The sequence below is a fragment of the Pinus tabuliformis genome, chromosome Q, assembly GCF_031772625.1.
Source record: "Pinus tabuliformis cultivar Carrire ecotype Pingquan chromosome Q, CPIR1, whole genome shotgun sequence".
Taxonomy (NCBI): domain Eukaryota; kingdom Viridiplantae; phylum Streptophyta; class Pinopsida; order Pinales; family Pinaceae; genus Pinus; species Pinus tabuliformis.
Genome location: NC_142296.1, coordinates 359417262 through 359437732, shown reverse-complemented (window position 1 = coordinate 359437732; position 20471 = coordinate 359417262).

Sequence of the window (20471 nt, the reverse complement as noted above, 5' to 3'; positions counted from 1 at the left end):
GGGCAGGAGGGTATAGGATTAACTTCTTAGACATATGCCCATTCTTGATGGTCATGTTCCTAGCTCAATAGCTAATGTAGCCATAAGTAATAGCCAACCAGGGTCTCCCCAGGATGAGAGGATACCTAGTGAGCTTTTCCTTCAGCTGGAGAACTAGGAAATCAGTAGGGTACTCCCAAAAATTAATGGAGACCATCACATCTTCCATAATCCCTTCAGGGGTCGTGGTGGAGTGGTCTACTAGCTGCAGTACTGTCCTGGTCTTCCTCAAGGAGCCCTGGAGGTTAAGTTTGAGCATGGTGTCCTTTGTCATCACATTAATGGCAGCTCCTAGATAAATTAAAGTGTGTGGGACCATGGTGCCATTAATGTGGACATCAACTACTGGGCTTCCAGGGTCCAGATATTTCAAACAGATTACCTGCCCCAACATTAGGTTGGACAGTTGTCCTATGACATTGATGGTTGGGGCATCTCTCTTGTGCCTACCTGGATGCCTAAAGCACTTCTCTTTGATCATCCCATTGTATATACGCACATCTTTTATGGCTTGGAGAAGTGGTATCTTTACACATAACTATTTCAATTCTCCTAAGAGTTCAGTTTCTTCTGGGGTGGGCTGTGTTGTCCTGGATAGTCTCTTAGGAAAGGGTGGAATTACTTTAGGTTCACTTTCCTCTTTATCTTCCTCAACCTCCTTAGGGGGAGGCTAGCTATCTGGGAGAACCTTCCCAGACCACAGGTTAATCTCCTGAATCTCCACAGCATATGTTGGGCATGATGGTTCCCCACTATATACTTGCTGAGCCTGTCTGTTGTTCGGATTTGGGTTCAGCTGGGTAGGCATTTGACATTGCCTTGGTGTAGAAAGAGGCAATGGTTGTCGTTGAGTAGGTGGTGGAGGCAAAATAGTAGGAGGAGATTTGTACTGGGGCCTCCACCCCTGTTGAGTTGCATTCCACTAAGGTTGCAGTTGAGCATAGGATTGAAATGAATAAGCGGATGGTTGCGCATGATACTGAGATGGTAGGACCAAGGAGGAGGCGTGGACTAGGAAGGATGATCAGGAGGGCCCCAAGGAGGTATGGGAGTGACTTAGTTAGGGTTGTAATATGCCTAGGATGTCCCTTGCATCCCCTGCTGGTACGGTCTAGGTCCATGCAGTCTCCTCTGGTTCATGAAATAGAGTGGTTCAGTGGCTCCTTCGGCCCCCTAGTATACAGATTTAAGTCTGGGCAAGGAAGGGCACTTGTCTGTAGAATGATCTTCTTCACAGACTGAACAAACCTCTATAGGGTTCAATGGGCATGCGTTCCTAAGATGCCTCTTGGTGCACCTGGGACAAAAAATGGCCAAAGCCCTCTTTGTTTCCTCTTTGTTTCCTTTTGATATGCAAGGTATCCATTTGCATGGCAAGAGTCTACATCATCTCACTCCTAAAGTCTTCCAGCATGTTTCCAAGTTCACCTTTGATGGATGAATTGGATGAGGAGGTACTCGCTGTGGTTTGACTCCCCCTACCTCTCTTTCTTGCTTCTCTAAATTGATTTCTAAAGACAGACTTTATGTCCTCATAAGGTAGTTGGTAGATGTATCCCCCGACCAGTAAATGGAGGGTGTCTAGAAGGTCTTCTAGAATTCCCTTGAGCAGGACCAACTTCAGAGATTCAGGGTCAAGTGTGCACTTGGCCCTTTTGTAACTGAGCTGGAACCTCTCTTCATAATCTTCCAAGGATTCATCACTTCCCATGGTCATTTGGAAGATTTCTTCCTTGGTATCTTTTGATTTACAGTAGTCTCGATATTTTTTGTTAAAGGCCTGCTACATCTGAGCCCAAGTTGTGGTGTTATGGCTAGTAAACCCCATAAACCAGTGCAATGCTGCATTTTTGAGAGTAGAAGGAAATAGTTTCAAATTTTTCTCATCTTCTGCATAGTCATAGGTTTGACAGATAACAGCAAACTCAAACAAAAAGATGTCAAGATCTTCTGTAGTCAAACCATGGAAGTGAGGTAGGGTTGAAGGACTTATATTCTTCATTTTGGTGTCTCCATTAGTCTCTCGGATGGGAAATGTACCCTGTATTCTCTCTCCATTCCCCCTAGCATTTATGTTTTCAGCCATTGTCTCAGGAGGGATGTCTTCTTCTTCTTCTTCCCCTATAGGTTCTTCAAATATCTCTTATTCTTCACCTAAAGGTTCTTCTTGATCACTTCCACTGAAGAAGAGAGAGGGGTGGATATGTGATGTAGTGGGGGTGTTGGGCAAGAATTTTCCTGAATTATCTCTATTCCTACGAGGCATGAAAGGAAATCTTTTTGGTTGGTTTTTGTTTTTTCACTGCTAGTACCTGCAAAACTGAAATTCCAGAACTGAAAAGGAAAGCAAATGAAATGTAGAACTGAAAGTAAGGAAATGACTAGTCTACTTTTGCTAAAATGAAGTTGCTGAAATGAAAGTTGCAGAATTTAAAATGAAAGCAAATGAAATGCAGAACTGAAAGCAAGGAAATGACTAGTCTACTTTTGCTGAAATGAAGTTGCTGAAATGAAATTTACAGAATTGAAAATGAAAGCAAATGAAATGTAGAACTGAAAGCAAGGAAATGACTAATCTACTTTTGCTGAAATGGAAATTGCAGAATTGAAAATGAAAGCAAGGAAATGCGGAAACTAAAAGAAACAACTACTCTACTCTTGCTTAAATAAACGACTTAGCAGAATGTTGCGATAGAGAAATAGAAGAAAGCAGTAATCACAAAATACTCTGATGCTTCCCTGAAAATGGCGCCAAAAGGTGGTGAGCACTAGTATTGCAGCAACAATGCTGCAACTCCTAGGCTTCCTACTTTACTTTTATCAACCAAGTAGTTCGTAACAAACTTGGAAGTGATGGTGTTGTATACACAAGTACTAGTTCTTACTGCAGGCTGTCACTTGGTCAGTTGGCGCAAGATCACTAGGAGCTCAAGCCAACTTCTATGGATTCCAGAGGAAGATCTACATGTGATGAAAGAAAGGAAAGCTTACTCTACAGAGGCTTCTCTACATGCAGAAAGGAAAAGGACACTGAAATGTAAAGTAAACCTAGCAAACCCTACTTAAGCAACTAATCCTACCTTTGCAGAAAGAGAGATGAAAAACCATGAAATGAATGCCATTACCTACTTAGGAAGTAAACAACATCTAGTCAAGCTATTTTTTTATGTATTTTTATGTGAAATTATCATGCATGTAATTTATTTGATTGTGAGTGTGGCAATGATTAGGTGGCGATGGAAGGTGACTTTTGGATTTGCAGAGGTGTAGGATGGTGTGGATGGGTGCTATGAGGTCTCAGGTGCCCTTCTGGATGCTTTTCCTACAATCGGACTTCAAAAAAAAACCTACAAGAAAATCTACAGGAGGCTGCAGGGGATCTACATGAGGTCTACAAGAGGTCTATAGGAGGACGCTGAGAGCAATTTTGGATGTTTTGAAGGTAGGAAAGTGGGTGGAAATGGTATCTCAAGGGTAGGATGATGTGTTAAGGTGTCTAGGGTCCATCAATAATGATTAGGAGAGAGAAATATGGTAAGATTTGTTCGAGGGAAGAGAGGAAAGTCTATGGAAAAGTGCAGAAAACTAAGGCAGTTTTGAAATGAACTCTGGGTGACCTGTGGCTTATAGATCAAAGAGAGATTGTGATGGCTGGTTGGATAAATTGTTGTGAGAATATATTTGCTACAAAAGAACTGAAAATCAAACAATGAGATTAAGCAAGCAAGGAAACTAGATACATAAAAAAAAAAAAACAGAATTTTGCATCAAGCTAGTCTAAACTCTGATCTAGGAAAGTAAATGTTGAGAAATACTATAATGAGAGAAAGCATGGAAGGAAACTTATTGCAAGACAAAAATGAGCATGGTGAAAAATATCTAAAGCAAAGCATTAACTCTCTAACAAACTACAACACTAGAAATCCTATGGAGAAGGAAAATCTGTATTTTTTGTGGCATCAAGAGGGTCTTAGCCTCAGTTCATGGTCCTGAAGGGAGGAAAGGAGGACAAGGATCTGTTGATGGCCCTTTTATATCTTATTTCTATATCACTGTCAACCTGCTATAGGAAACTCAAATGGAAACAGCCTTCTAAATCACCAAAAGCAACCTATTCTTAACCAAGCAAGACATTTATCTAACAACAACTAATCCATAAAGTGAAACAAAGCATATAAATACAAACAAGAGGAGCTTGGCTACTTGGATTAGGCCCTAACCCAAGAGCTTTAGTCCTCTGAGGTAACTCAGTGCTAGCTCAAAAAGGATCTCATCTTTATTATCAAAATAATAATAGGATTACATGAAACTGTCAACAAAAGTAAGCTCGAATTTGAGCAGAGAAAAGCTGCAACACAAATTCGAAAATTTGACTAACTTTCTAATGAGGCCCTAGGCCTCTCTACTTATACAATTGAAGCTCTAAATAGCTTCTCTAAAATCAGGGAGGCTTGGCTCTCAATACTTGAGATAAACAGAAGTTATTCTCCACTTGCTCGGCTGCCTACTAGTGCATTGATGTTGCTATTTGTGCTCCAAGCTGCATAATGGGGAATTCAAAGTGGGGAGTCATAAATGAGGAGGATACCCTCCTATAAATCCTCTCCCTTGTCTACTTCAAATTATTGCTGCCAATTTTCCATTAAATATTTGACTTTATCTCCAAAATTCAACAAAAATATGCATTAAACACATATTAGACTCCATGGCATAATGACCAACCCAAGTCACTCCATAAGCATAAATATAATAAAAAAACATGCAACAAGCTCAGATAATGGTTGATTAAACTATGTTAGGAGGCAAAATGAGCCCATATAATTACCCGTTTATGGGGCTCATCAGTCTATTTGGATGATATATTGGTAAGTAGTGTTTATTGGGAGGAGCACATCTCCCTTTTGATGTTGGTGTTAGAGAAATTTAAGAAGCACTAGCTACTAGAAAATATCAAGGAGTGTGAGTTTGCAAAATAGTCTTTAGTGTAGTTGGGGTAAGTGATATGTGGAGGATAGATAAAGCTAGATCCTACCAATATGGAGGCCATCATGAAGTTTTCAATGGATACTAATTATTATATTGTTGGGGGTTTCATTGGGGAAGAACAATACAAGACGAAACACATAGCCACATTCTAAGCAGTAACAACACCACTCAAAATTGTATAAGTGAGTGATAAGGATTTCCAGTGCTAAAAGGGTCAACAAATGTGATCTAGGTGGCTCCAGAAATGCTCAGAATTCAAAATGGCTCAGAATCACTGAAAAATAAAAATGATCAGATTGAAGTGAAACTAGGATCAGATTGTATTTCTAGTAGCCCTAATTCTAATTGCGTAAATGCCACTCAAATACAACTTAATATGCTCAAGCTATTTGTCCTCAAATTTTTGGTCAAACTAGGCCAAATGGTAGACAATAACAAGGCAACAATTTGGCAAAGGGTCATCACACAGAATTTGGCATTCGGAAAGGGAGAATTTGTCACCTACTTAGTTTGTCGAGTAACCCTTATATTCCCATTGAAAATTTTCACCATTCTTGTTATAAAATCAAAAAATATATATTAGTAAGCAATGGCGGGCCACCACCCCCAATCAATGATCAACATATATTATATATATATGGTTGCCGGTGCTAAAGCCCTGTCATAACTCGAAATAGCATGAAGGTCACTATGACGTAATGTGACCACATAACCAGGGCCGACGGGCCTTGAACCCGCACCGACCACACAATACAACATGCCAATAACCGATAATCCATAATACACCATATGTCATATACCATAACACTCCACTCCAAGTGTTATAACTCCACTCCAAAAATGAATGCTGCCAACTGCCATGTGATGGGTTAACATTCCGCTAGATTGTCGAATGTAATCGCCACTCCAAATGTGAGCATGCCAATACCAAAAACGGGGTCTCACGGGGTTTGAAGCTAGAACTCTCCAACTCCCAACACTTTTAATGGAACTCGCCAACTTGGAAATCCCAATTGGGCCTTTGGAAAATTCATCCAATAATATATATCTATATATCTATATATATATTTCCAAGAAATGGTGGGAAGAGCGTCGAATGGATGTCAAGGGCAGCAATGGAACCATGAGCTGAGGAACCATGCCTAGTTGGGTACATATTTTGAGACATGGTATATATTTAGAGGAATATTCCCTAGAATATTCCACAAAATATTCCCATGCACAATCTTAGAGGAATATGAAAGATTCCCTGAAGGGTTATTTTTTATAGTGACACAATCATGTGAACTTTATACTCAAAAGAACTGGAATTTCATAGGGAATGTGATGGTGTTGTATGTTTCCTCAGATGAGCAATAGAATTTCAGGTAGTTAGTAGTGTGGAATCTTTGTGTGGAGCACCTGGAAGGTATGCTTTTGACAAGCAATCTAGTGGTTTTTCAATAACAATTGTAACCTTTTCTGCATTAGGAATTCAAAGAAGATAAAGGATTTTGATAAAATGTGCAAAAATAGACGAAGGAAGCTCAAGTGCTAATAATTGACGTTTTCTATGCAGAAAGACATTCGAGTAGGGAGTTCCCGCCCAAAAGCGAGAAGCAGAGGAAGAATAACTGTTGTTCCTCCAGTAGGGAACCGGATGCGGACACGATCAAGCAAAATCGGAATTGAATAGTCCAGGAAAAGAATGCGGGATACCGGCTCAGCGAACGCAAGAAGGGTTGAACGATTAGCGAATCCCTCGGGATCTTCGATCCTGAGGGATCGCTGCTTTACTTATCTCTGATTATCTAGATATCTCCGTCATTTCCTTTATATAATGGCACAGCATCATTAAGCAAAGGACGACTGTTTTGTAATTTTACAGCTCCAGAACAAACTTTAATCATTGCGTCTCACTGAGACCTGATTTTGTTATACTCTTGTGAATGCGATTAATATAAAAGACTTGGTGTTTATTCCGTCTCTGCGTCTGGAGTAATCTAAGGCAGTGTACCATTGGCAGCTAAGGGCCCGACTCCGAAGGACACTTGCTTTTGTATCATTATACGGTGATTTGTGTGTGGTTTGTTTATCTTTATTACTTAGCAGTCTGATGAATTCTTTATATGATGCACTATGCTCTGTTACGTTTAATGAATGAATTATTTCTCTATATAAAGACTCAGCGCTGTATAATTGGATTTACACAGGGTCGAATTGTGTCTTTATTCAACCATTTCTGTAACAGAGTACTGGTAGGAATGTTACTGTCATTGGATTTATGTTAAACAATATTTGTGGGATTTGAGAGTAGCGTCATTCTGTTTAGAAACATAGTCGTATCATTCAATACTCTCAGATTGCTATATTAATGTAGAACATGTACATACAGGTGATGGTTGTTGTTTCATAAATCCTTACGGATTGTTGTTCCATTTGATTATTGCTGTTCCATTTTACTGCTGTTCCATTTATTACTGTCCCATTTCCATTTTGCTGTTCCATGTTATTTTCCGCTGACTTATTTACCTGCCTTTATTGTTTTGGTGTGAGAGAAGGCCTACGGCTGTAGTGAGCCTCAGCAAGACACTGCTTAGCTCCCAGACCTATAAGTCCATGCTCTAATTCCTCTTCTTTAATCAGTTTCCAGAGGGAAGGGTTATCGATTCCGTACCCTTGACTGATCAACTGTTTTGTGTGATTCTATCTTTTGGTTTCGTTACAACTTAGCATCTATTTTCCTTTGATCTTCTCAACCCACTGTACTACTAAGCATTACTTGGACAAATAGCCTCGGATTGAGCTACTTCTTGCAATAAAAAAACGTTCCCATATTGACTTATTAATGTGGAATAATTAGCGGTGTGAGAGACCCTAGTTACAGCTCTACATTTTGGCGCCATTGCCGGGGAAGGAGTATAGCCATTTGCCCTTTACAGAGTAGTGCACAAAAGCTGCTAGGGGGGAGTTGGATTTTAAAAATGGAAGGTAAGAACCTGCGTACGGAGCATGTAAAAGCCCTGCTCCACCGTCGACTCTCTTAGCAGAATTGCTGGTTGAATAGGATTTAGTAGTTTTTAGAGTGCATGACTAAGCAGAAAAAGCTAGAAAAAAATATCAAACCTCCAGTCAAACCTGAAAAAGCCAAAGGACCGGTGACCCTTGGCCGAACAACCTTCATAGACGAAATCTATAAGAAAACTGAATCTCAGCCGTCAGTAGGCCTCAGAAAGACTCATTCTAAGCAGCCTACTAGCTCCCTTCAGGCTACAGCATCACCATCTGGAGCCTACGCTGAGGTGCACAGTCGGACTGATGAACAGGACTTCCAAGAAATTGAAAATTCTGTGTCAGAACGGCTGCAAGAAGGGAATTTAAGCAATCTTTGTGAAGGAGAAGGGGAAACAGGGGAAATAGAGGAACCAAGGTCTCCTTCTAGGATAATCCAATTGTTAAACAGCCCAGACAGGGGGAGCGCGGCCAAAGTTAACCTTGAAGGCACCCCATTCCCTTAGACAGAAATCCTAGATAAGGGAAGTGTCATTAAAACAGTTCCTGCCAAGGCCGTCCCTTCTCAACCTAGGAATACCCTCCTAGAAATTCCGGAAGGATATTGGCACATATTTGATCCAATGGCACAGAATCAGCCAAATGCTCAAACTTCTACATTGCAATATCCTATAGTAGATTCTGTTGCAAATGCACCCATGAAAGCAATACCTCTTCAACACATCCCGACGTTTCATGGACTTACATCAGAAGACCCCGATGCATTTTTATTTGAATTCGATGTGCTATGTAGAGGGTACGATTACACCACTGACCCCCAGAAATTAAAGCTGTTCCCCTCCACTTTAAAAGGAGCAGCTCTGAGATGGTTCATGGGTTTAGGTGGTGGAGTCATAAACAACTGGGAGCAAATGAAAGAATCCTTTCTTAAAAAATATCAGGATTATTGTAGGTCGAGAGAGCTAAAAGATGAAATTTTCCAAATGACGGCCAGACCAAATGAAACTTTGGAAGAATACGTAGAACGTTTCCAGTATAATTTACAGAGATCCCCCTATGCATCACTACCTCTGCCCGATAATGTGTTGAAAACTGCATTGATTAGGGGAATGAAAGAGCAGTGGATTGAAACATTGAATATCATGGGAAAAGGGGATATTTACCAAGAGAATTTTGATGATATCATTAATTTATGCATCAGGAGTTCAAGAGGCAGCACAAGGATAAAATCAACAGAATATGATAGGTTTGTTAAAGACAAGAAAATATCAACAGAAGGGGTAACACGTGTAGAACTAGGGAATTTATTAGAAAATTTTAAAACTGATATTCTGGGGACATTAACTACTCAGCTTGATATTGTGCAGGCTAAACAAAAGCAAATGGAGGCGGAGCAAAATCTGGCAATTTTCTGCCCCCGATGCAGAAGAAAACACAGCCACAAGGAATGTCCGCTAGATATAGTTCAAACATGTGCTATCTGTACGAAAGACCACCTTACTGAGAGCTGCCCCTCACTTCCTGGATTGAAGGCAGTATACAAGGAAACAGAAGAAGAATCAGAACCAGCATACTTTGTTAACCAACGTCGCCAATGGCAACCTAGGCAATCTGGTATGTTTTCTGACCCGACCTCTTCTTTTCAGCCTCCGCAGTATAATGCTCAGCAATATGGTATGTGGCAAAACCAATCTACACCCCCAGTCCCGAATTGGTCGTCACAGCTATTTCCTTCTCCAAACCCATGGATGAATCAGACAAGCCAATTCGGATGGCCAAATTTTCCTTACACCCCACCATATTGGCAGAATAACTCATACCCTCCGCAATGGATTCCCCCTACTTCACAAAGTTCGCCCTGGCAGACAAATTGGCCAAGATCGACATATCAGTCAACATGAACTATTCCACTCCCTCAACCGACTCTGCCAGCCTTACAACAGAACCCCCAGTCTAATCTAAGGCCGCAACTCCCAGCCCAACCCAATCCCAATCCTAATAATAGACCAGTCCAATCCCTCCAAATTATAGAAACATCAGAAACTGGACTTGACCTAAGGGAGTGCAATGACCTTCAGTTACAATCTGGACGTATCATAGAAACAGAGGGAGACAAAACAATTCACATTGAAGATCAGTTACCAATAGAACAACCACCACAACAAGAGGGTGTAAATAAAGAATAGACCCATCAACAAACAAATACATCCTCTCCTCCTTTCCCGGAACGATTAGTCATACCACGACCAGTACAACAACCAGACTTTGACATTCTGGGAGAGTTACAAAACCTGTACATAAAAATTCCATTCCTCCAAGCCATTCAAGATATTCCCATATACGCAAGAACTATAAAAGAACTGTGCATAAAAAAATCAAGGAGGAATACAACCACTAACCCAAGAGTCCAAGTAGTCGGCACTTTATCTGATTTATTATCGGGAAAAGAGGCACCTATCAAATACGAAGATCCCGGAAATCCAATTGTGACTGTCCAAATCTATGGCCAAACCCTGACTAATGCTTTAGTTGATCTAGGAGCTGCAATCAATATTTTGACAACCTCTACCTGCCAAAAACTTGGCATCACATCAGTAGAACCTACTTCTACTTTGTTGGAATTGGCAGATCGATCTGTAGTTCGGCCAGAAGGCACTCTATACGATGTCATGGTTTCTGTAGACTCCTGGAAATATCCAACTGATTTCCTGATAATTAACCCAAAAACCCGACTGGATGGACATCTGCTAATATTAGGAAGACCTTGGCTTGCTACTGCCGATGCCTACATTGGTTACCGGCAGGGAAACATGACTATAACTAAAGGACCAGATGTTAAAAATCTAGTTCTATATCCTCCAGCACAGCCAAGCCTGTCAATGATCAAAACCAATCAGTATCCTGTGTCATACCTTACTAACAATATCAGATCCCCATTGACTGTACAGAAGGATTTAGATTTTAAAGATCAAATAGAAGATGATGCCATCAATAACTTCATTAGTCAAACTGAATCTAGATCTCACACACAGTGTTTTATGATAGAGGCAGCATTTGATAGTGAGCTAGAGGAAGACCCTTTGAAAGACGCACATGACCAAACAATACCAGTGAATGTTGTTGCCAATAGTAAAGTAGTGGAAATTGAACCTGGTAAGGCCCTAAATATCAACGCCAACCTTACACCAGACCAAGAAGAAAAACTTGTAAATCTGTTACGAAAATATCAAGGAGCATTTGCGTGGGATTACCCTGACATGAAAGGGATCGATCCCCAATTATGCACCCACCACATCTACATAGAAAAAGATGCAAAACATGTTCGTCAGCCGCAAAGAAGACTGAACCCCCATCTAAAAGAGGTAGTAAAAGCCGAACTTCAGAAACTTCTAGATGTTAATTTTATTTATCCCATCTCCAACAGTAAGTGGGTCTCTCCCCTGGTGGTGGTACCCAAGAAAAATGGAAAATGGAGGATTTGCGTAGATTACAGGGAGTTAAATAAGGCCACGCAGAAGGATCACTTCCCTCTCCCATTTATAGATCAAGTATTGGACACTTTGGCAAGAAAGAAATTCTTTTCTTTCCTGGATGGCTTCAGCAGATATAACCAAATCCAAATCGCCCCTGAAGACCAGGATAAAACTACCTTTACTTGCCCTTGGGGAACGTTTGCCTATCGAGTCTTGCCCTTCGGCCTATGTAATGCCCCTGCTACATTCCAACGGGCTGTCCTTAGTATCTTCGCAGATCTTATAAACGACGGACTTGAAGTGTATATGGACGACTTTACACCATATGGAGATGATTTTGACCCAGCTCTAGATACCCTGGAAAAAGTCCTACAACGTTGTATCGCTACCAGACTTTGTCTGAGTCACGAAAAGTGTTACATGATGATGACAGAAGGGCTCATTCTAGGGCACTATATCTCAGCAGCCGGCATCCAGGTAGACCTAGCTAAAATCCAGATTCTTTTGCTTATTCCTACCCCCACTACTCAAACGGAGGTACGCAGTTTTCTTTGCTTTTCTGGGTATTACAGACGATTTATAGAACATTACTCACGTATTGCTGCACCTCTATATGCTTTAACTGGCAATGTTGATTTCTTGTGGATAGAAAAATGCGACCAGGCTTTTAAGGAATTGAAGAAGCTTCTATTAACAGCCCTAGTCCTTCGAGGACCCAACTGGAATTTGCCATTTCAAATCTCATCTGATGCCTCGGACACAGCAATTGGTGCAGTCCTAGGGCCAGAAGAGGATAAGAGACCATACGCTATCTACTATATCAGCAAAAATTTATCCTCTGCCGAACTCAATTATACTGTTACTGAAAAGGAATTCCTGGCTGTAATACATGCTGTTAACAAATTTAGACATTATATCACAGGCTATCCCATTGTGTTATATACAGATCATTCCGCTATCAAATATTTGGCAAATAAACCTGTTACGAAAGCTAGAATAACGAGATGGTTGATCTTATTGCAGGAGTTCGACATTACAATTAAGGATCGACCTGGCAAGGAGAACCCTGTAGCTGATTTCCTCTCACGAATACCGAAAGCAATTGAAACAGCAACAGTGGAAGATCAATTTCCTGACGAGCACCTGTTTGCTATTGATGTTCGAACACCCTGGTATGCTGATGTCGCCAATTACCTTGCAGTCGGTAAGCTACCAAAACACTTAACCCCTCAGGAACGCAAGCAGATTGTTCAGAAGAGCACTCGGTTTTCATGGATTGGAGGCCATTTGTTCCATACAGGGGCAGACATGCAAATCAGAAGGTGTATTCGAGAAGACGAAATCTTCGACATTCTAAAAGCTTGCCACGACGGGCCATGCGGGGGACATTTCGCTGAAAAAAGAACAACACATAAAGTATTGCAGATGGGATACTATTGGCCTACAATTTTCAAGGATGCGAAAAAATTTGCACAAGCCTGTGACAGCTGCCAACGAGCAGGAAAACCTGGCCAAGCTGATGAAATGCCTCTGAGACCACAATTGGTCATTGAGCCATTTGAATGATGGGCTCTAGACTTCATTGGGCCCATCAATCCATCATCAAATCAGAGGACATACATTCTGGTGGCGACAGACTATGTTACTAAATGGGTCGAGGCCGAATCATTACCTAGGGCTACAGAAGACTCAGTGATACAATTCTTGTTCCATTTGTTTGTATGTTATGGACTTCCGAGGGAACTAATCACCGATGGTGGACCACAATTTGTTGGAAATAAATTAGCTGCGACACTTAACAATTACCATGTCCAACATAAGATCACTACCCCATACCATCCGCAGGCAAATGGGCAAGTAGAGAGTAGTAATAAGGTAATAGAATCAATTTTAACAAAGACCATTGCATCGCATAGGCGTGATTGGGCCACTCGACTACCTGAGGCACTGTGGGCCTATAGAACCACATGGAGAAGTACTACAGGCTATTCACCTTATCAATTCGTGTTTGGAAAGCAGCCAATTTTCCCCATAGAATTCGAAATCCGAATGCTACGAATGGCACAGGAAGTCGGCCTAGATCTGAGTGAGGCACAAATCAATCGATTACAGCAGATTAATGAATTGGACGAAATCAGGCTCTCTGCATTACAGAATACAACATTAATTCAACAACAGCGAGCTAAATGGCATGATGCACTTATCAAGAATAAAGTATTTCATGAAGGAGACTGGGCTCTGTTATACGACTCTCGGTTTCAGGACTTCCTGGGGAAACTAGAGACTCGATGGTTAGGACCATACGAAATCCAGAAGGTACATGACAATGGGACCCTTACCCTGATCACAATTGACGGTTCTGGATATGCATTCAAAGTAAATGGCCACCGAGTTTGCCTTTATCGAAAGCCACTCACTCGGGAATCCTTCTGTCAGCAGCTACGACAAGATACTGATATGGAAATCTTAGGAGAGGAAGCGAAATCTTCCTCACCTATAATTTAAGAAATTAATTTTTATAACTTGTACATAATATCTTGTATATATGTTTCTTGATTTTTTTTGCAAAAAGGAACAGCACTTGTGTTTTTTGTTGTTCCTTTGCGAAAAGGAACAGCACTTGTGTGTTTTTGCTGTTCCTTTGCGAAAAGGAACAACACTTGTGTTTTTGCTGTTCCTTTGCAAAAAGGAACAGCACTTGTGTGTTTTTGCTATTCCTTTGCGAAAAGGAACAACACTTGCATGTTTTTTGTTGTTCCTTTGTGAAAAGGAACAGCACTTGCGTGTTTTTTGCTGTTCCTTTGCGAAAAGGAACAACACTTGTGTGTTTTTGCTGTTCCTTTGCGAAAAGGAACAGCACTTGTGTGTTTTTGCTGTTCCTTTGTGAAAAGGAACAACACTTGCATGTTTTCGTTGTTCCTTTGCGAAAAGGAACAACACTTGTGTCTTTTGCTGTTCCTTTGCAAAAAGGAACAGCACTTGTGTGATTTTGTTGTTCCTTTTCAGAAGGAACAACCCTTGTGTGTCTTTGTTGTTCCTTTGCGAAAAGGAACAGCACTTGAGTGTGTCTGCTGTTCCTTTTCAAAAGAAACAGCATTTGAGTATCTTCGCTATTCCTTTCTCAAAAGGGGACAGCATTTGCGATTTTCCGTTGTTCCTCTCAAAGAGATGGTATCCTACGAATGAATTCTTCTCTCAGGAATGCCATCGACATGTTTTCGCCCTTATGGAAGATGCTTTGCCTCCATATTCTCTTCAATCTTGTAGATACAGCAATGAACTTATGCGGTGAACATAAAACCATGATATACCGAAATCAGCACATCATAAATCGCTATCACTATGAAGCCAGTATGTATAACAGGACAAGAGGAGGAACGTGAACTTTTCATCTTCGCTGTCATTGTCATTTACCGGTACCCTGGTTGGTGATCTTTATCATGACGATTCCCCTAAAAATCTTTCTTGATCATTACTTAGGAATAAGAATGAACGATTTATATCTATCTGTTGGGATCGTAAGACTTTTTCCTCCATTCCTCGTAAGACTTTTAAGGAGTGCGGAACCACCCTTATGTGAAAATAAACAAGACAAGGTGCTCTGCAAAAGAAAACAAAAACAAAATATGAAAATTGTCAAATGCAGGATAGGAGGTCTCATTAAGAGCAGGCCTACCATGATCATAAGGACGGAAGCGAAGTGGCATTCCCATAACGGCCACCACACCAGGGATATGGTCCGAAGGTAAATTAACAAGCAAACCTTGGAACAGGGGGTCTCATTGCGAGCCGGCCTGACCACGTTTCGCGCCTACCTTGTGAATGGCATTATGGCTATCTGGTTACCAAGCCAGCATAATGGCCTGCATTTTGACAAAGCACTCTTCAGAATATACACAAAGGATTATGGTTCCGGAGGGTGAAATAAACAACTCTGCCAAGGTTATGAACACCTGTTGGCAGCAGAGCTCTGTTAATGGCATAGAAGTCGTAATAATTACACCAACAGGTATGATATTAAATTTTTCTGTCTCTTATCCTTTGCAAAGATCATATGTCACACCCAATGTATATATCGCATGAATATTTATTACCACCAATCATGGCGATGGAACTGACGGTGACCACTGAAGACTTCGTATGCTTGACAGATGTCCCATCCCCTAGCTCCTCAATATATCACGCAGGCTCTTATGCAAAACGCGATCTACCTTTTTGCCTCGGTTTCGGCATTTCGTTGTTTTTCTAAAACATGGCATAATTTCATATGCTGTACTCTATGATTGGACCTCTGAACTGGCTGCTGCTCCTCTCTTTGACGGCTGGGGACAACCTATCAGATCGCGGGGGGGGGAAGGTAATCTCATTACTCCATGATTACGTGGCTGCACACCATTCGGGCGAGACAATGTACGAAGGAATGACATGGTTTAATGGTATGATGCTTCCATTCTACGAAAATTGCCATGCACAATTTTTTTTTTTTTTTTAGTTGCATGCTCGGTGATCACCCTCTCTGCGTCGCAAACACCGCAAGCAGTTGCTGTTCCATTTCTGAGTAGAATCATGGGTGGAAAGACGGTCCGAAGCGAACCTCACAAGCTGACAGTTTCCGCTGCTGCTCGCGAAATCCTGGAAAACATAGGATGGTTGAATTACTTCAGCCGCCTGCAAGAATCAAATGAAGCCGTGGCGTTGGAATTCCTGCAGAATTTGCAGGAAAATTATTCCATAGTAGGAGGAAAGTGGATAGCGGTTACAGAGGATATCATCGCAGAAGTTTCAGGATTACCAGCTGTTGGACCCATATGGACGCCAAAGAAGGAAAGATTACAAAAAGCTATGGAAATTTTCAGGACGAAGGCCAAAGTCTGACAGTCAAAGGGAAAGGAGTTCTGCCGGCAACATTAGGGGAACCCTGGATCGAGCTAGCGAAGATAGTACAAAGTTATATCACCTGCGAAGGGAGAAAAGACGTGGTAAGACCTCGTCACCTGAAACTTTTAGCTGTTTTAAAAGGAAAATGTTCTGTAAATCTCCCTGCACTTTTAAATTCGCTACTACATGACGCGGCCCAAAGCCTGAAGAAGGCCCAGCACATAGATGCAGTCGTTAGCCACCATGGGCTGATTCGGTTGATAGTGAGCCACAGTCTCACTCAACAGCAAAGCACTTGGGAGGAACTAATCGCAATAGTCGAAGGAGGATCGGCTGCACCACGCCCAAAACTTGAACAATCCTCTAGTACGCCGGAACGATTAGAGAAACGTAAGAAGTCAGCAACAGAAAGACATGCCGCTTCAAAACGGAAAGAACCTTCCGATACGCCAGAACAACCAGAGGAACCCAGAGAACCTGCTGGCACACCCGACCTACTTGAGAGACCAAGGAAGTCAGCTCGGCTGGCCCGGATACGAGGAAGGTTGGAAAGAATTCAGGAAGCAACGGCCCAGCCAATTGAAATTGCAGACGAACCTCCAGAACCAGAAGGAGGACCTTCTGAAGGAAATGTGGAGCAATCAGGGCCCAGGACTGGCCAGCCAGAAGGGGAAGAAATGGTTACCGAGCAGGGCAATCAAGAAGAAGAAATAGCACAGCCAGGGGGTAGCCCGTTGTAGGACCCTGTAGGTGAGGAGGAATTGGCAGCAGTTCTGGCCAATATGGGGGAATATGGCCAGCCCTCCAGCACAGCAGGCATCCCTGACAGTCCCGCAGAAGAAGAACTACCCGAGGAAGCACATGCAGAAAAGGCAGGAGAAGAAAACCCGCCTGGTTATGATAATGAAATTGAAGACAACAATCAGGGACAGTCTGTCCCCAGGACGCCGGAAGATATCCCAGATGAAGAAGGAGCGGGCTTAAGGGTCAAACCTTCTACTGAGGCAAAGGAGATTAAGAAATTAAGAAAGAAACAGCAGAGGTTGTTGGGCACTATAGCCAGGCTCCGGCAGCAAATTCGAATTCTGAAAGCCGATTTGAGAATACAAAGGACCTCAAGGAAACGGAGGAGGGCCACTACAGCAAAAACCCCGAGGACAAGAACCCGTTTTGTTGGTCGAAACCCCATCAGGAGACCTACTGCTGAGGAACAGTCTGCTATTCCAAATGTTGATGAGGAACAGGGTGCTGTTCCAAATAACATAGAGGAACAGATTGCTGTTCCATCTGACCCTGGAGAACAAACTGACATTCCAATTAAGGGAGAAGAGCAGCAAGATGTTCCAATGGCAGGGGGACCTCAGCAGCCTTTCATTCATGTCAAGAAGGAGAAAGAGAATAAGGAGACCCAAACAGAGGCACCACCCTCAGGGGTTATTCGGGTTCTGAACTCTAAACAGCGCAATAAAAAGTTGCAGGCAAAATTCCCGGCCTCTACGGCTCAATGGAACAAGGATCCAAAAACGAGAAACTTGCACAGGATGATGAAGCAAGCCCAACAAGAAGCTGAACAACTCAGAGAGCAAGCAATCCCCCGGGAGAAATATGAAGAATTACAACAGCAACTTCGGAGTATTAGTCAATCTGAAAGCCAAGCCTTTGAGGGGTGGCAGAAGGAACAAGAAAAGGTTGCTAAGGTAACTCGTCAATTAGATAGTGTTGTTAAGCAGATGGACACTGTGTGTTCCTTATATAATGACGTTTTGACTTGTAGGGCCCCTGCTAAAAATTATGCTTTATTTTTGCTTGAAAGATATTTGAGATTGAAAATAAAAGCCGTTAGGGCAGGAGCACCTATCCACATCAACACTGTTAATGACTTTATAGACTGTTGCAAGCATTATGGGGTTAAGGTTCAAAGGTTATTGTGCGAGTTTTACTTGCACAACCTTGTGCTAGACCAGGAAACTGATTTAAATCCTGGCCCTTTTGTTGGCGATATACAATTCCAAGCCTTCATCTCATTTGGGGTTAATCAGATGAAATGGCTCAGAGCTTATAACACCTTTCAGAGACAAGAAGATAGCCTAGACTTGTGGATACGAGCTGAACCTAGAGACCCAGTGACGCTATGGAGAGAGCATAGGAGTCTTATGAGGATCCCAGGTGTCATTGAGATAATAGGACCCATGCACGAAGACTTGATCCGAAATGGTCTGGAATATTTCCTGACTATTAAAGATCTTGCCCTCGATGCTACAAAATTTCGATACTGGACCTCTAGTCCAAGCATCTAGCTCAGGGAACCATTCAAATATGAGAATTTTCAGCTGGCTGCCAGCCGATTGAACCTTTATGGGGAACGAATTCTGCAAGCAGGGCCATCCTGCTTAGGGTATCGATTTCGTAGTCCAATTATTTGGCACCCTGCACCCGGATATCAGGCCTTGTATGAGATGCCTGCAGATCAAATAGATCAGTTCTTTGATAATCTAGTTGCTCATCACGGTTGTCGGCCTCCTCACGAGATCCCTTCTCCGGCCTATTCTCTCACCGCCTTGCATGTCAACTACAATGTTTTCATGAGGCCATGAAACAGGGTAAGCAGGGGGGTGTGTGGAGCACCTGGAAGGTATGCTTTTGACAAGCAATCTAGTGGTTTTTCAATAACAATTGTAACCTTTTCTGCATTAGGAATTCAAAGAAGATAAAGGATTTTGATAAAATGTGCAAAAATAGACGAAGGAAGCTCAAGTGCTAATAATTGACGTTTTCTATGCAGAAAGACATGCAAGTAGGGAGTTCCCGCCCAAAAGCGAGAAGCAGAGGAAAAATAACTGATGTTCCTCCAGTAGGGAACCAGATGCGGACACGATCAAGCAAAATCAGAATTGAATAGTCCAGGAAAAGAATGCGGGATACCGGCTCAGCGAACGCAAGAAGGGTTGAACGATTAGCGAATCCCTCAGGATCTTCGATCCTGAGGGATCGCTGCTTTACTTATCTCTGATTATCTAGATATCTCCGTCATTTCTTTTATATAATGGCACAACATCATTAAGCAAAGGACGACTGTTTTGTAATTTTACAGCTCCAGAACAAACTTTAATCATTGCGTCTCACTGAGACCTGATTTTGTTATACTCTTGTGAATGCGATTAATATAAAAGACTTGGTGTTTATTCCGTCTCTGCGTCTGGAGTAATCTAAGGCAGTGTACCATTGGCAGCTAAGGGCCCGGCTCTGAAGGACACTTGCTTTTGTATCATTATACGGTGATTTGTGTGTGGTTTGTTTATCTTTATTACTTAGCAGTCTGATGAATTCTTTATATGATGCGCTATGCTCTATTACGTTTAATGAATGAATGATTTCTCTATATAAAGACTCTGCACTGTATAATTGGATTTACACAGGGTCGAATTGTATCTTTATTCAGCCATTTCTGTAACAGAGTACTGGTAGGAATGTTACTGTCATTGGATTTATGTTAAACAATATTTGTGGGATTTGAGAGTAGCGTCATTCTGTTTAGAAACATAGTCGTATCATTCAATACTCTCAGATTGCTATATTAATGTAGAACATGTACATACAGGTGATGGTTGTTGTTTCATAAATCCTTACGGATTGCTGTTCCATTTGATTATTGCTGTTCCATTTTACTGTTGTTCCATTTATTGTTGTCCCATTTCCATTTTACTGTTCCATGTTATTTTCCGCTGACTTATTTACCTGCCTTTGTTGTTTTGGTGTGAGAGAAGGCCTACGGCTGTAGTGAGCCTCAGCAAGATGCTGCTTAGCTCCTAGACCTATAAGTCCATGCTCTAATTCCTCTTCTTTAATCAGTTTCCAGAGGGAAGGGTTATCGATTCCGTACCCTTGACTGATCAACTGTTTTGTGTGATTCTATCTTTTGGTTTCGTTACAGCTTAGCATCTGTTTTCCTTTGATCTTCTCAACCCACTGTACTACTAAGCATTACTCGGACAAATAGCCTCGGATTGAGCTACTTCTTGCAATAACAAAACGTTCCCGGATTGACTTATTAATGTGGAATAATTAGCGGTGTGAGAGACCCTAGTTACAGCTCTACACTTTGTA